The 17,834-nt window shown below is 41.5% G+C and overlaps 1 protein-coding gene across 5 annotated transcripts in view; it reads right to left on the reverse strand.

The window, feature by feature from the left end:
* The window catches only part of LOC131470218 (transcription factor SOX-6-like), a 100,549-nt gene that overhangs the window by 73,970 nt on the left and 8,745 nt on the right, over window positions 1-17,834 (reverse strand). For 4 of the 5 annotated variants that reach the window (XM_058645892.1, XM_058645891.1, XM_058645890.1 and 1 more), the window contains exon 2: window positions 12,765-12,834. The exons of the other annotated variant lie outside the window; for it this stretch is intronic. The gene's annotated coding sequence lies outside the window, so the exon portion shown is untranslated. The remainder of the gene's footprint in view (window positions 1-12,764; window positions 12,835-17,834) is intronic. 5 annotated transcript variants of the gene reach the window in all.

Below are 17,834 nucleotides of genomic sequence, written 5' to 3' on the forward strand. Positions count from 1 at the left end.
TTCCACTGTGTCAGAATACCCTGCAATGCCGACAACACCTACTAATGACACACCAAGAAAGAGCAAGTCACCCATGGCAAGTGTGACAGGTCAGACTTGTGGTCAGTCTTTACACTGCTAACCTGCAGAGGTTTGTTTAAAGCCTGCACAATGACACAGTGACATTGTCTGGCCATCAGTGAAGAGTCTGTGTTGAGACCCCGGCAACTCCCAGGTGAGACTGAGCAGTCGGGCTTTGCTAAAAGGAACATGTGTGCTCAATTATTTCCCTGAACAAACAAATGAAGAAAAAAAAAAAAGAAAAGCCTGAAGAGAATTGTCCTTGTATGAGTCCACCTCTGCCCACTTCTAAATCTTGGGTCTGTCTGGACTCTCATTAGATCATCGCACAGAGCTGTAAACAGAGGGCACTGTCATAGGTCAGACATGTGGAATGTGGACACACACATGCTACCCTGTTTTCTCCCAGAGATTCCCTTAGCCCAGCTCTTGAGCCAAAAATAGATACATTCAACGGCAACACCAGTTACCCCCAGACCAGCCAATTGCGTCACTGCCATAACTGCCAAGAAAAGCAGTTTTGTTTTCTGAAATTCCACTGATTTAACATGGATCCCAGTGGCAGGAAGAGGTCTGCAGCTTTATTCCCAGCAGAGCCAACAAGTAGCTGCTCTATTTGAAAGTTAGGCGCTTATCACATGCAACCGTGGATATTCTGAAGACATTTTCACGGCTTAAGTCAAACAGTGAAGGGAGGTAAGGTAAAGACAAAGGCTGGGTGACAGGGTCGAACAGCGGAACAGCGAGAGCATCGATCAACTGTCACAAATAAATCCTTTTCGCAATCATAAGGTAAACAAGAAGCCATTGTGTGACCGTCAGTGTTACACTTTAGAGCTCTATGTATTTACTTCATTTGAGTCGAGTCTTTGCAGCCACAAGGCACTAACACGCGAGGGGAAGGGCAGCGTTCAGTCCAGACCATTACTATATTCACGCTATTCTGCATTAGGTTATACTTGAATAAAAAGTGTTCAGTCCTCTAAATGTGTGGTTTCAATGTGGCAACAAGTAACAGTCTTAAGGCACCCGAGAAATTTGAGAGGAATATTTTGTTTTGACATAAGCCTTAGTATATACTTCCCATTACCAACTCTTAGCACCATGTGGTTAAATGGATAAACGGATTATTCATTATTCATAACACAGACAAACATTGCAATTTAAGGATTTTGTCTCTCATCGGATGGACACCTGGGGGCGAACAGTGGTTCCGATGTCTCCATTAGTGTGGCCAATGGAAAATCTTAATTAAAGCCAATGATGGAGCTCTCAAAAAATGATGAATGTGTCGTTTGTACAGTGAGCGTAAACACACACCACTATGCCTAGTCTCTGTGTTCAGGCTATGTACCTCTGTACCTTGAGACCAAACCGCAGACCCCCAGAAATCCAGGAGTGGCCTTGTTGACCAACACCCTCCCTTGTGCTTGTTATTTTTTCTGGCACGCGAACACACCCCTAGCTTACACAAATACAGTACACATAGTATACATTTATCTGCTTCATGGCAACGATACAGAGTAAACCATTGAAGAAACCACTGAAGACCAAAGTCAACATTGGGTGGCTCAAAAGGACCGTTTGTCTGTTAACTGCAGCCCGCGGTAGTTAGACGACCTGGTCAGTGTGAATATTTTGTTTCTTCTTACCCTTAAAGTAGACCACATTGTCCGGGTAGGTATTCCATCACATTAACAGTTGCATTCCACCAATAAAAGAGCAGACTTACCACTGGAGCTAATAAACAAGACAAATCAGCACAAGGCGCCGTTGTATGATGAAGGCTATATCATCCTGCTGTTCACTATTAAATAAATTCATTTTCCTTTTCAGACAAGACATTTTATGAGTCAGACTATCAGCGGTCCTATATTTAGGCCCCTGTGAGTCATTTTCTTATATTATTTGGTAGATTACAGAGAAACACTGCAGAACCTCGAGATTTCAGTTTGAACGGGGCACAAGCTTGATAAATAAACTCTCTGTTTGTATTTTTCCTCAGTTAAATCAGCATCTGACTCCATAAAATGAACTGAGCTTTTAAAGTTTTTTTAAGTCATTTAGCTTTCGTTCATTGACGTGTTGATATAAAACCCTGTAAACATTGATTTGCCTTGTATCTGCCTTCATGATTTAAATCCCAACATATACACTGCAGTCCCTCTCATCATCTCTTTTCACTTCTGTGCTATATCGGCTTTACACGCTTACAGACTGCTATCTGACAAACACCTTATAGGAGGAAGTACACACCACCAACCTGTCCTTTTGCTTCAAGCCACTATCCTTATCTCTTTGGGGACCAACATAATGCTACTGTAATGCACAAATACGCTTGTTACACAAGCTTTAAGCTTTGCTGTGCGTTGACCTCTCCATATGCAGAAGCTGTGAACAAGGAGACATTTTACTAACTCAAGAAATGAAATGAGTGAGGATAGCCCCTTTCCATGGAAGAAAAACTCTGCATACTTTTAGAATATAACATTCTTTCAACATTTGTTCAAAAAAAACTCACACAAGAAAACGCTGATAGAATGCAAATGTGTTTACTCTGCTTTATGCCAAATAAAATAAGCAGATTAGGCAATCAAAGCAGGACACATTTGCAAAGGGTTAAGTTACACAAGTGTCATTGGCAGTCTATTTCAGGGTGACATCAACAGTAGAAAGTCGTCATAGAAGCCTGTGGCAATACGACAGCTGCCCTCACACATTTTTCAGAGTGGCTGCATTAGCCCTGAGGCTATTCAACGAAAAAAAGTGAGCTTCACTAAATAATTACTGGACTGAAGGGTCCCACTGCAGCTGAGAACAATCGTCGAACACCAATGTTTGCTGTTCTGCAGCATTGTTAATTTACTGCATTTGTCCATCCCTGCTTAACACATATAAAATCTTAAATTAAGATGACGTGAAGGCACAGGGGGAGTGAATTGCTCTCAAAAACCCTACAAAGTGGAGAACTGTTGGGATAAATGTCAGTTCTCAGTCTCAGTTGTTGACTCGGTGACAAACAATATAGAGTCAAGGCATTATGGTTGAGTCCTGTGGTCATGGGAATGAATTGGAGTCCCTAAAGATGTATATCTCACATAAATATGGTGGACAACAAAGAATAAAAAATTAAAGTGCACAAATGTTTTAGTTCAGTAACTTTTATGAAAGAATGTGTAAATACTTAACTCGTTATTACGGTAAAACAAAAATGATCTGAAACCTGAGTGTAAAGAAAAGCACGTCAAACTCGAACTTGTAGGGTGTGACATCATCTCCAGGAGAATCCACAAACAGGTGGCTTTTAGATCACCCAAGAGGCTAGAGAGCCCGCTAATCCCAGATTAGGATTGACAAGTCATTTCACTGGATGGCCCCATTGTAATCCCAGTTGCCTCTCTATCCTGTGACAATGAGCTTTGTTCCCTATCTGTGAAAGAGCTTCCCAGATTTCCTCAGCTTTGTTAGCATGGGATGGCTGCATTATTCAGAGCCAGGCTACTTTTGCTTCGTCAATAAACAACATATTTTTATTCAATTATTGATCCGCCTGAAAGCGTAATGTGTACAGATGGTTCTAACAATTCATCTGTGCTCCGAACACAGGATTTAATTTCCCCTCACTTTTTAAACACATCATCAGTTTGTGTGACACTCTACCCAGATGGTTTTACAACACAACAAAATGCTTAAATGTCAAAGTTCATTCAGTGGCATGAAGTAATGTTTCCATTCATACAAACTGCATCATATGTGTATTAAAACTCATAGTCTACTCTTTAACTTGAGGACCTTTAGCTGCTGTTTCTTGCCATTTTAATGCCATTTTAATTCATGAGAAAAGCTCTAATTTTGTGTGGTTTTAACATCATCTTTATACATGTTTTGTCTTGTGCTGTAGATGAAATGACACCACAGAGGATAAAAATGACAACAACAAATTCACCTCACTATAGAATGTAGTAAAAAAAACACCTGATAATGTATTTTATCTGTTGTGTTGTCCTGGTTTATTTTAAAGATGATGAGGCTCTATCTTCTTTTCCAAGGTTGTCATTTTGACTGATTTTAAATTTTCAAATGTGTTTTAGTTATTTGAATTTTTATCTATTTATTTATTTTTAAATGACAAAACACTGGAAAAAAAATCTAAATCAAATTCAAACCAAATCCATTATTGATAGCATTTCATTTCAGCTTTTGCTACTTTTTCCAACTCTTGGCGACACACATGACAGTTACCTAACAGTGGTGAATTATTATTTTTTTCCCACTGGTTAAAATCTCAAATTTAGCTTCGGCTTGTTTTGTAACCAAGGGGGGGAAAAAGTGCAAGAGGGGAAAAGGACTGGGACAGAGTCATGCTTCAGACCTGGACAGTGATATCTCTTAGTCTCTCAAAAATTAATCTGATGTATAATAAATAAATATCACAAGTAATTGTATGCTAAGATTTAAGGGAGAACAAATGTATCCTGTCCTGATGTTTATTTTGACTTATCCTATCAGTAAAGTAGTCAAACTTAACCACTCTAGATGATCTAGAACCATTCTAGAGGTTACAGAAGTCTGGTAGTTAGAGGGGAGTCAGAGCTGAGGAAGCAGCAGTGGAGCATCATGAAACAAATCTCCTCTCCACAGAGGAGTTTTCTTGTTTGAAAGTTTCAAGCATGTCAGTGTCCCTCAGCATGTCGAGCCATCACAAGCCACACTAATCCTTTCCACCGTGTGTCCCCTGATCATGCTGGAGCCAGTGTGTTTAGCTGTATGTGTGTCTTATGGGAAACAGGTGATATAACATACCTGAGACCATGGAGAGAATATACAGTATGAATATTAGTCAGTGAACACAGTGGGGCACATACTGTATGTACAAATACACTTGAGTGTAACGAGGTGTGTTATACGCTCTCTACTGCAGAACTTATCCATCGCCCATTACCGGCACACAACAGTGTTAATCTAACTGGTCACAGCAGCTGTTATTCACATGGGCCTAAGCCTTTGATTCAGGGCAAATATTTAAGACTCAGGTGGGGCTGTGTAGTCCAACATGACATGATGCCCTGAGAGGACAGTCTCTGTGTATGAGGCAGTAAATACTTTCAAATCTTTCTCTCTCTTTTTTTCTTTTAAATCTACCACTCAGCGTCATCGTCTAAAGTGAAATAACAATATCTGCAGGCACTAAAGTTAGTTTAGAAACAGGAGAGGGATTATATTTGAGGAGAAACAGAACACAAAGTTACAAAGCAAACTCACTCTGTTGTTATTCAGTGTAACAGTTACTCATCCAGCTGTTCAGATTTTTATCACATTAAGTATCATACCAGCACAAACCCCCAAATGAGACTCATGCAAGACTTTCACAGTTGCTGGAAGCAGCGCATTTAATAAAGCAGTGTACTCTCTCTCTCTCTCTCTCAAACCATTTCTCTCTCCATCATAGCACTGGGCTTACAGGCTGTAAATCACAATTAGGAGGTTCATTAGATATGGCTGATTTATTAAGACGTTGGACTTGTCTCTGGGACTCTACACCATATATTAGCTGACTACAAGATCTCATACATAGTTATGAGACATGCTGTTTACTGTATGGCACATAGGGTCATATGCCAATAGACATTAATTATTGAGTAAGACTCCATAGGTTCAATTATTTGCATCTCGATAATAAATCATTTGCATTTGTATATATACTGTATATATATATATATATATATATATGTAGTTGTTTTTCTTTTCCCTATGTTGACGCTTGTGCACAGTACGCAGTTTTAATACGTATCTCGTAATCACAACAAATTGGCGACAGCATCAGAACTCTGTCTCTATTATCAGCAAGTTATCCAGCGTTTGAACGGAAGCCAAGCATTTCCGAGCCTCATCCAAAGGCTTCAACATACACTCCCAAGCTGTTTGCCCTCTTCAACACACTCACACATAGATTTGGCCCATGTTCATATCACAGTAACTCCAGTCTTAAGTGTCTGTGGCTCACATAATACCGCATTGTCTCCCCTGTAAATCAAAGTGTATTTATCGCACTGCAAATCAGCTATTGTCAACAATGGCCTGTAAACACAGGAAACAGATAAAGTGGTGTATTCATGTCAGACAGTAATGGTCTCTTAGTGTGCAGCGTGTGTACTGTACCGTGCCGCGTCGCTCACATCTCTGACCTGCTATTCCTGTCCTGCCAAGACTAAATGACTGAATTCAGTTAATTACATTAACATAAGAAACACTGTACAGAAACATCCTGAAACCACAATCAATAGCTTTTGATTTCCAAAGCAGCCCATCATGAAACTAGGCCTGCATCCAACACCATTTGTTTCTGTCTTTTTTTTTCTTCTGTCTTTCTCTCCAGTATGCCTGCTCATCCCCTGGCACCCAACGGGCTGAATCACTGAACCTGAAAAGAACTGTGGGAATAGTTCTAGAGTTGTTGCTGCTTGAACAGGTGAGCTCCGACTTGTTCGGGCCTATTTATAGTGAGTATGAAATCCTATTGTTAAGAAGGGAGGAGGTTAGGAGGCAAACGAGGTTTCGCAAACACAGGATAGATGTGAAGAAGAGATAAAGAGAGAGGAAGACTTGGCTGAGTCAAAACCCTTCCTGTACTTAATCTAGACACTCGTCTAGAGGAGAGAAGAGCAATTACATCAAGCCTATGCACATTCCTTTAAAACAACATAAAGATAAACATCACAAACAAAGTCTGTCGTAGGTGTGTGTATCTCCAAATCACTTTAGGTGAAACCTAAACGTCTAAAACACACACAGACGCGTGTCCTCACGCACACTTTCCTCTCGTTGATTCCTGGTACATGACTAATTGATAGTGACAGAGAACAAAGGAGAAGATTACGGGATTTGAGTGTGTGAGACACAGCCACAGGTCAGGACGCGGTTTAGTCTCTTTAGACTGTGATTATGGAACGAGGAGGTGTCACTAGGGGACACAGCCAGAGACGACATATCCGCTCCCTGCTGGGCTGCTCCTTTTAGTACAACTGTGTCAGGTCTGCTGAGTGTATGATGCCCGTGTAAGTGCATAAGTGGACGCTAAATTTACCATGAGTGTCAGCAAGAAAAGTGACAAAACAATGCATTATGGCTTCAGCATGTACAGTGATATAAACATTTTAGATGAATGATTTCTGATGAATCCTAAAGTTCAGTCAAAACCAGACACACCTATGAAGAAATGATTGCTTTTTTGTCTTGTTTCTAATTATTAATTCAAACAAGGGCTTAGAAAGAGCGACCAGGGAAACGGCGAAAAATACCGAATTAAGTAATTCAGTGCACAAATTATGGCTCAATTATGGCATCATGTCATTAGTTTTAGTTGTCCTACCTCTTTATCAGCGCAGCTCTTAATTGCTCTATGGATCAATTGATTTTGAAGCAAAGCAGGAACGATGTCATTCGTCCGCTTTTGCTACAATGGGACTCATTGGATTAAGTTCGAGCGGCTTTGTTAAAAGCTGGTGCAAATCTAATCAAGGGAGAGACCTCAATTATGCTAGCATGTACTTAAACGAACAGATCACTACGAATGGAGGTGTGTGTGTGTGTGTGTGTGTTGGAATGTAATAAGGTCCCATTAAGGCCAGTTAATTTTGGCTGATGCTTTAAAAAGCTTCAAGATGTGATACAGGATGTTTTCTCTTTTGAGAATCCTGCAATGATGAAAATGTGATGTTGCTTGTGTTGCTGTTTGGTACTGAGCTGCGTTCAGGGTCAGTAAAATGGTGTTCACAAATGGGAAGCTGCCACAAATCTCTTAGAAACAGGTGTTGCATTGCAGCAGAAGTAATTGTTGCAGAGAGAAGGCACTTAGGCTCTGACCTTCCCTCTTTCTACCTACATGGGCAACACAGCATTCAAAGACAAATCTGCGTTTTTATGAGGTGTTGTCGTAAACCAAACTGTTGAAAATCACTCTATTCCAGATATGGCATGCTGAAGAATGTAAAAAGGGAAGCATATTGTTCGGAGATAAGGATACGGTGGATCACTGTGATCTAAGGACCAGGTGGTGCTCCTCTGTAACCCAGAGCACGACAGCTGAAGTTGACCCTGACCGCTGCCCTTCTTGACCTTTAACAGTTAAAACAGGAAGCAATTGTCCCGAATGTCAGCAAGTCTGATAGCATTCCTCAACAAAACACCTGACGTACAAGTAAAAACACGTCTGTCCCCAAAGACATGGACACATTCTTGTGGAAAGTCTATTAGTGAATTCTGACATGTTGTGAATGCAGATACATGCAAGCTGGATTGCTTTCCGAAATGTTTTATTGCCAATTGTGAAAACTGAGTGAAATCCTAGAATCTCGTAAAACAGTTTACACTTGCTTTTATGAAACAGTTTGCACTTTCACAACATTTTAGGACAGAAACAATTGAATTGTATTACTAAACTTTTGACAAAATGATTAAACTGCCGATTTAACTGTTGACGAAATATTGAAACATTTCTTATTAGTTTTATTTATACATATATATATACACACATATATGTACTGTATATATATATATATATATATAGTTATTTTCAAATTTTCTCTATTGAAATGCTTCAAAACTTCCTTATTATGGTATCTTATACTTTTGAAGTGCTCCATAAACACGGCACAGTTTCTGGAAATGTGTTCCTCTGAAAACTCGCAAAACAACTCTAAATGCTGAACATATGCCAGGCCTGTACGTGGCGCTGTAGCGCTGATACAAAGACAGAGAAGAAGACCTTGAGCAAGTGCTACACAAGCACAGACAGAATGACAATGTAGATAGAAACAATGAAGGCCAGTACAAGAGAGAGGTGGGACTATGACATCATCATTTTCCCAAAGTAGGGTATTGGCTGTCTACACGAAAAAGACGAGGGCGGCGTTTTCAGATTTTCCCGCTCTGGGACCCGTGTCCATAAAATACAGTTCTTCCAAAATGCCGTTTCAGTGTGGATGAAATGCCGATACAGAAAAAAAAATAGGTACTGCAACAGCTATGGTACAGCTCAAGTAAGGGAACTCTGTTGCATTTCTGTCTGTTGATTGTCCACTAAACTGCGTATAAACTATATGTAATCACAAGATCCACCTGAAATGGTCCATAGATCATTGCTCATCAAACCCTACAAAGTCCACCATCGAGGCATGTCAACAACATGTTTGGTGTCAAGGTGAACCAGGGTGCTACTGAAAAGCGGAATGCATCCCTGAAGAAAACCCCGTACAGTGGGTAAAACAAAGGTTAAAATATAGCTCCAACTTCAAGTCGCTCACCTCCTTCTTTCTCTCTTAGCCTCCTCATCTACCCTGTGCATTACCTCATCAGAGGAGGATCTGCCTAAAGCCGCAGCGGTCACACAACGGACAAAAGCGCTCATCTCCAGGAAGCCGCTGCCGCTGCCTGTGGTTTTGGAGAGAGGAGAAGAGAAGGGAAAAAGTGACTCAGCCCCACAGCTCCTTTCTTCTCTCTGCCGACTTAGGGATAAATGAAGGGATAGAGCACAGGGGGAGATAATATTTAGAGCAGGCCCCATTTCAAGGGCAATAGAATAGAGAAAGTGGGGTATGAGCTTGGGTGGTTTGGGAAGTAGCCATGAGAGTCAGTCTATACTGTTGCTGGCAGCAGGCCTCGTACCGTACCGTGGATTTATGTGTAAGTGGGGAGGCCCTGCCTTACAGCTCTGGCCGCTGCAGCTCCACGAGCCTCTTCAAAGCAAACCAGATGGGCCTAAGACGGGATGTTGATGAGGCATGAGTGTGCAAAACGCAAACACACATGCAAGCACAAACACAAATAAATTGATACAGACTGACAAACAACTACATGCATAACACACAAACATATGTATTTGTCGCACATGTGCTGGTGAGCTGGCCCACATGAATGAATGAATGAATGAATGAATGGATGGACAGATGTGCTGACTTAGAGCATGGTGTGGCGTGGCTTTGTTGCAAACTGCTGAACTTCACCTCTCTTTTCCCACCGTTAAATAAGTTCCCTGCCACAAACTTGCACAGCATTCCGTCAACTCTTGACCTAAAAGGGGACATTTCATATGTGTGGACAAATCAGATCAATTATGTCCATGTCCGGGTCAAGAGGACATAACAGCTCCTTTAACATAAGGTTAAGTACTGAGAAACTTCACTTAATGTTGTTAGATGTCGCCCATTAGCATTGCTGATTCATCTTACACTGTCACACAGTGAAGTTCACATACAAAGCTGAAGTAGAAAGGAACAGAGCAGAGAGGGACACTGTTTTAGAGAAGCCAAACAGGTAACCTCAGTAGGTTCATTAGCTCATTAGCTCATTAGCTCACCACAAATCATCCCAGCGGCTGCTTGTTGTCTGGTCACTTTTCTAACTCTTTGCAAATGACTGCCATTACAGCAACCATGTGTGACAAACAATTACCATTCACGAAGCAGCTCTGTGCACACACTCTTCCTCACTACCACTGAACATCGCAGATAAACTGCACACACATGTGATCTTGTTTTCTTAGAGCAACACCGAACACATTTGGATACCGACATAGAAAAGATAAACACACAGTATTCAATAACAACATGTGTCAAGACAGATTTTGTAAACTGTCCACTGACTTTGGATCATCTAAAACATTAGTCATTAGCCATTGATCCTGCGAATCCTTCAACACAGCACCAGCAGACGTCTTCCTGCCAAAGTCTATAAACAAAGATTCCATAAATCTTTGCTGTCATGACAGGACCCGTGCCCTATAAAGACTGTAATTTTGTTAGGAGGGTCCACCTGTCATCTTACCGCAGTGTAACTCAATTTGAAAAGCAACTGCATGTTAAAAGAGACACAATAATGTGATTTCAAGTTTCCAGATAAAATGATGAAATAAGGAAGCTTGATGGAATTAGAAATGAGCCTAAGTGGTCCAATTCCTCTCGTCAAATGCAGCACGATTCGACAGAGAGGAAAAACATACGAGTAATTACTCTGAAGTTTCAATTATTATTATTATTTTTCAGCGGTTTAGTGGTTAAAAAATCATTTAACTGAGAAAACAAAAAGACATAGTATCAGAGATAAACGTTGTTCTTCATTAGTGTTTCTCAACTTTTTCAAACAAAGTCATTTATAAGTGCGATATATCGTCACAAATCACAAATCCATTATACATTGAAGAGACTCAAAATCAGATATGATCATTTTCACCAGCTCTGTTTTATTCTGGATTTTGATAGGAGATTATTCACACGAGCCATAAATCCCTTCTTTGAAACTGAGCCCCCTGAACAACCAGCAGGTCTCAGATTATCACCCACAACAGAACACTGTGGCTCCTCTGTCCACTCTGCCTGTCAGAATCAAACAGGCCACTTGTTGACCTAGCAGTGACACAGCTCAAGGGCCACTAAAGAGGGCCGTAATAAGTATTCTTAAACAGGGGGATTAGCCAGATGGTCAGATCACTCTTTTCTCCAACCACTCCCATCTGTACATTTCATACGTCTCTCACCTCTGCTGAAGCCATCACGAGCGGCCACTGCAGCCTCACCAGCCTAATTTGAGCTTGTGTTACCTACAGCGCTATTTGACTCTAGATATAATCTTTATTGCTCACAGAGAGAGAGACTCCATTAAAAGGCATACTGTAGGTCCTGGCGTTGAAAGGTTCCTGGAGTGATGCCTGTGCGAGTCTTTAAAAGACCCCTTTCTTCACCCAAGTGAAAGCAGCTATTGAGGGGCGCACGAGGCAGAATGCTAACTGGAGTGGTGGTCTGCGTTTGCTGTGAGACAAATCAAAAGTGTTCTGTGTGTGCCGATGGAGGGAAAAGAGGCACGCACAGAGTCAGCTTCAGTTTTGGAAGCCTCGACTGACACACACTACACACACACACACACACTGTGAAAACGGACAGGGAGCATCTTGTTGTAGGATCACCAACTGTGAGAACTCAGTACTCTAGGATTGGACCAAGCCCATCTTTAAATTCTACCTTTATTATCAGTAAGTGTCAGTCAACTACACATCTAACTGCATCTTGTGCTGCTATTTCTGTCCACAGACAGACAGACAGACAGACAGACAGACACCTGCCAGAGTTCTTGAAACCAACACTATGGTAGAGCCCACTGTAGTAAATGACCAAGTTTAACATAACACACTCAAACACAGCTATTCTTCTTAGGACTCTGCATTAATCTTTATTAATTTGGCAACTATAAGACTATAGAACTATAACCAGTCAATGCCCAATCCTAACCTTAACCTAAGCACACTTCAAATCTTAGCCCTGAACTCAGGAACGATATTCTGCCTCATTAGAACCATGAGGATTACAGGTCCTGACAAGGTTCTAAAACTCTAGCAAATACAAGAACACACACACACACACACACACACACACACACAATATGCGAAAACAATACTAGCCATGTTGCAGTTGTGGCTGATAATAATAATGTGTTCACACTAAGAGCTTGTTTTGTGCTATATTTGATGGAAGAAAACATCCAGCATTTCAAGGAGTAGCTCACTCCTCACACAGAAGCTGGTTGTTATATATATATATACATATATATGTATATATATATATACACACACATATATATATATATATATATATATATATATATATATATACATATATATATATATATTTGTATTAGTCAATAGGGGGAAAACTTACAGAAATAAGAGACTTCAACTCCAACACCCTCTGCTCACTTGTTGGTGACTATAAAATTCATGAACGTCACCTGAAAAAGAAGAAAAACAGAGGGAAACAAATATTATGTTTTTGAGATCACAGGTCTCATTTACTAAAGGGTCAGATCACAAAATAATATTTAGCCTTTCACGATGTGGTATTATAATTCCACATCCACCCTACAATAATGAAGGATCATTTCAAGTTTTCACTGAAATGACATTCCTATAAGGATGTTGTCGTTGCCGTGCATTCCGAGGACTTTCCCAAAAAAAACTGGTGAACCAAACCTTCATCAGAAGAGTGTGTTTCCATACAAATCAGGAAACATTTTAACGAACATCTTCACATCAAACCAACATTTGATTTGGAAAGTGTTTCTGGAACCTGGTGAATAGCTTCTCGGCCCACCTGAGACCTTTCTGCAGTGGATTTCTTTGGAGACAGAACAGAGGTGCTGTGTGGAAAAAGCAGCAGATCCAACAGAGGATCACTGTATTTCTCTCACAGTAGTTTCACTGCACAAACAGCGATACAGTCTCAGCCACGCAAACCCTAATCAATGGCAGAGTGATTCTTAAAGTAAAAAACAAAACTCCTGTCTTAATGCTGTTGGAGCTTCCTGATCGTTTATTTCAGAAGTATATCCCAATGAGCGCAAGAAAACAATATGGAGAGTTTGCCTGCTCTGAGTCTGAGAGCTCAGCTGGGTCGCCCTTATTATTGCCTCGCACGACACGCATACAGGAACACACTACAAACAGCCATTTCCCATACCAGGGTCAGAAAAGACAATTAATGCCATTAAAGAGGTCAAGTTACCCTGCTCAAGACAAGCACAGCACGAGAGAGGCTTGATTGAGAGTGGAAGGCCACTCATTAAATGAAGAAATAAAGAAGTGAAAAAAAAGCAGCATTTCCACAGACAGGCAACAAAACCTACAGAGTAACATTTGTGTAATGCTATGCAACATGGCCCCGCCTTAACGCAGCATCTAAATTGTACAAAGACTGCAATACAAACATGCCTTTGATTCTACAATTTGAGGCTAATTGAGAACAATGAAGGAAAAAAAAGCCCACACTGGGCGTCTGTGATCTTTTATTCATGCATTGAATCAACCAAATGATTCTCTGGGATGCATTTTCCTCTCAGGGCACAATTAAGGGCCATTCTGACCACAGCAACTCAAAGGCGCGTCGGCTCAGAAGTTTGTTGAGATAATAATAACAACAATAATAATAATTATAATAATAATAATGATAAGAAACACACTTGGAAACATCGCTGCAAACATTTCTGTAGGAGGCAACTTCTCCTCTCCCCAACTTTCTCTCTTCTTTCCTCTCTCTTAGAAGTATCGCAGCGGCCAAGGCCTCGAAGAAAGCCACTTCTTCAATCGTTTGACTGTGAGTTGAAAACCCATAAGTGCCGCTTACACTCTGCAGCGCTCGCTGACCCGTCTGAACATGTTCCAGATGTCTTCAAGAACCAGTTATTCTGTCCGCTCCCCCCCACCCCACCACCACCGCCACCACCACCACCACCACCGCCTCCTTCTTCCCTCCATTCCTCCGCTGCACATGCCTTGCCACTCATCTGCAGATGGTAGATCGGACACCTGGAGGATGCTGGGTAATCAGCGAGACAGCTGGCTGCCCAGTCGAGGCGAGTAGTTCCTCTCTCACACACTCACACACACACAGGTTCACGACTACCTTGCTGACGTGTACGCACTCGCACTCGCACTAGCATGCATACATTCTGCAGAGAACGCCTATAGCACTTCAGCATATGTTAATAAGTACATGTGGAGTGTGGAGCGTTTATGCACACACCTGTTTTTATGACGAGCGCTGCCACTCTGGTCATACTGTACGTGCGACTCACCCACCGGACAATGCAGTTTGCAGGCGCGGCGGGGATAACACAATCTCAAACAATACGTTAAGTTTTATCAGTTATTGTAACTCTTCTGAGTGCGGGAGTGTTCCAGTCACCGAAGGTGCGGCAGCGGTGTTTATGAATATAATTTACAATACCTGGCCCATTTGGATTTTCAAGTTCCTACATGTGCATATTAACCCTTGAGGAGCAGAAGAATCCAAACACATGAGGTTAACACAGCTTAACAGCTTGTCAGAATTATTCATCTGAGGGACTGCATTTTGTAACAGCAGTCACAGACACGTGAGTATTTGCTAGATCAGTCCTGTCCATATGTGGCCCATAGGAGGTGATGAAAAAGAACTGTCACACACTGAAACCCATGTGATTATGTGATTTTGCAAATATTTGTCATAATGTCATACATGTTGATATAAGAGAAGAAACCTGGACCTGTTACAGAAAACATTCAGAGTCCTGAAGAGAGAGAGAAGAAGGACTACACGGCACCAGTCAGCACTCAAACAGACAAGCAATCTTGTTACTTTTGTTCTTCTTGGTGAGTTTTTTTTTTTTCTTTTCCATGACCTCCCCACATGTCCAGCATCAGCCACTACTCTTCTCATCCACCTCAGAGGAGGAGCTGACATTGGAGACGCAGAGCTATAAAGCCATTTCAGGCTCCTCCTGACAACTGCAGGAAATAACAGCTACCTTTTTGGCCCACTGTCCAACAGCTGTAAAACAACACATGTTACCCTTCTATTGAGCCAGCAGCGAAAAAATGCACCTGTCTGGAAGCGATCCTGAGAAAAAAAGCGAAACGCAAGTCCAGAGGCTCTTTTGGCAGAAGCACATGGTGTAACAGATTGTAACAAGAGAGGTAAAGGATGCGGCGCAGAGCAAGGAGATAGACTTTATTATATTCCGAGCAAGGCCTACACCTGCACAATGAATGCACACATTCACGCACCAAAATATGCACAGTCCCAAATGCTGTCTTGTTGCAGCTGTCAGTGCCACTTGTGCAGACACACTGGAGTAAGAACAATGGAACTCTATGAGACAGAAGCGCTCTCAATGAGCTTAACGCCACATGAGGCTCCGTGCTGCCACTTCCATGTCTGCGCCACAGGAAGCGCAGAATGGGTTCAGCTAATCATATGCTAGAATGATTTTCAGTTGACCCATAAATGATGAGCTAATAACACACGTTGACTCTCAGGACCACTGGCCACGTTGTACAAGGCCTCATAATGTTTCACTTATTATTCCTCTGTTTTTAGCCAGGGCTGCAAGAAGACGATTTTACCGTATTTTACACTCTAAAACTACATCTTGTCTTTTTCCCCAAAAATACAGATACCTTGATTTTCAATAACAAAATCATTTAGCAGTGATGTTGGATTATGTTCACTGGTAATGTATTTTACCCAGTCCTTGAAGAGTGACATCCTAAATGCCAGGGTTATGTGTGAAACAAACTAGCTCATACGACTTGTTGTCTGGGCATGTCAAAAATGTTTATAGCTGTGCTGAATAGCCACAATTGTAGGGAAAGATGAAAACCCGTCTGTCACAGAGGGGGCGGAAAACACAATAAATATCCATATGAAACAGACTGAATCTATTCAAAAGAATTGCGGCTATAGGTTTCGTTCAATTGTACAAAAACATCAAGAAGTAAAGAGTTTAAAAGACTTTAACAATAGAACCTGGGAGTGTTTGCTGTTCATCCCAAAAGCCCTTGGTGAAATAAAACATCTCAGCTTCGATGTTCGAAGACAGGGGTTACAGATATGCATGTGGGTGGGCAAAGCGCTACTCAGAACACCTTTAATAAGTGGAACAAGGAAAAAGGATGTTTGCATGAGTGAAAAGCTTTTGTGTTTCCCTCACAAAAGACCTAGGTGAACATTACAGAGGCCTAAGTGACAACTTGTATTCTTTCCAAAGTTGTTGTTAACATGAAATATTGCTAAAGGGTGTGAGGGAGCGAGAGGGTTGGTAGGGGCAAGCACCAGCACATACATCTAGACCTCACCCCTCTGCTCGCTACCCTTAGGAGATTACATTATGGTGCGCACCATTGTGCCACTTCTTCAAGACAAAGCCTGTTCCACTGTGCAAACAGTGCGCCTTAGAAAGATTGTAAAAACAAGAGGTGAATGTCAAAGGCAGAAGTGAATAGGATCTCTCCCTTCTTTTGTCCAGCTGGTGAGGTATGCACAAACACATCGCTGTGTGACAGAGAAGAAAGGAAGGCCTTGTGAGGAAAGGAGCCAGAAAAAGTTGGAGCGTCTTTGCATGAAAAGGCCAATACCGTGAGAAGTCGCCTGGCTGACTCCTGTGTCTATAGAAAAGCCCACCACATGTATTTGGAAGTAAGACCCCAAAACACACCGAAGACATCATAATGTTTGCAAGTGACAGAAAATGACAGTGGCAGAAGAAAATAATAATGTACATTTTCAGATGTATGAAGACCAGTCCACCAAGCTCTCACTGTCCCAGGCCGGAGTCAACTTTGTCACCGACTCAAACAAGGCTTTAACTGTCAGGGGCAATTAATGTGGGCGACCTCAGCTCCCTCTAATTTACAAGGCCAGCGCCAGCCTGTAATTAATTGCTGCGTGCATAAATGTAAATGAGTCCATTGGGGAAGCAGAGAGGGGGAAAAAAAATGCCTGTCAGGCCAATATTCCAGCAGGGAGCAATCTGCGAGAGAGGGAAATGATTTAGAGGACAGCGCACAAATCTGCCGCACAGTGGAGGACCAGTGAGTGAGTGGAGGCTTGTCAAGGTGGACCAAGTGGTTGTCAGAAATTGCTTTAAAAAAAAAACCCACCAACAAATATAGACGATAAATTTCAACTTTTTCTCCTCCCCCCATATGTCTACAATTTGGATTCAAATAAAATCAGACATAAGGTTTGTATAGAGTATCTCATCTGCCCACACTGTTGCACTGGTGGTGATGTTTTTTAGTTTTTTTTAGTTTTACAGAAATCTTTAGTCTGATCAAAACTCTTGCCGTGGATCAAGAGTCAGTTTTTCCTTTACTTAATTTTCCACCTTTTTTAACAAGAGCATTTTGCATATTTGTATCCACAGCTAAAACAGACTTCTCGTCTGAGATTTGGTCCGGGAGAGTGATTGCA

Source organism: Solea solea, chromosome 12, assembly GCF_958295425.1.
Source record: "Solea solea chromosome 12, fSolSol10.1, whole genome shotgun sequence".
Taxonomy (NCBI): Eukaryota; Metazoa; Chordata; class Actinopteri; order Pleuronectiformes; family Soleidae; genus Solea; species Solea solea.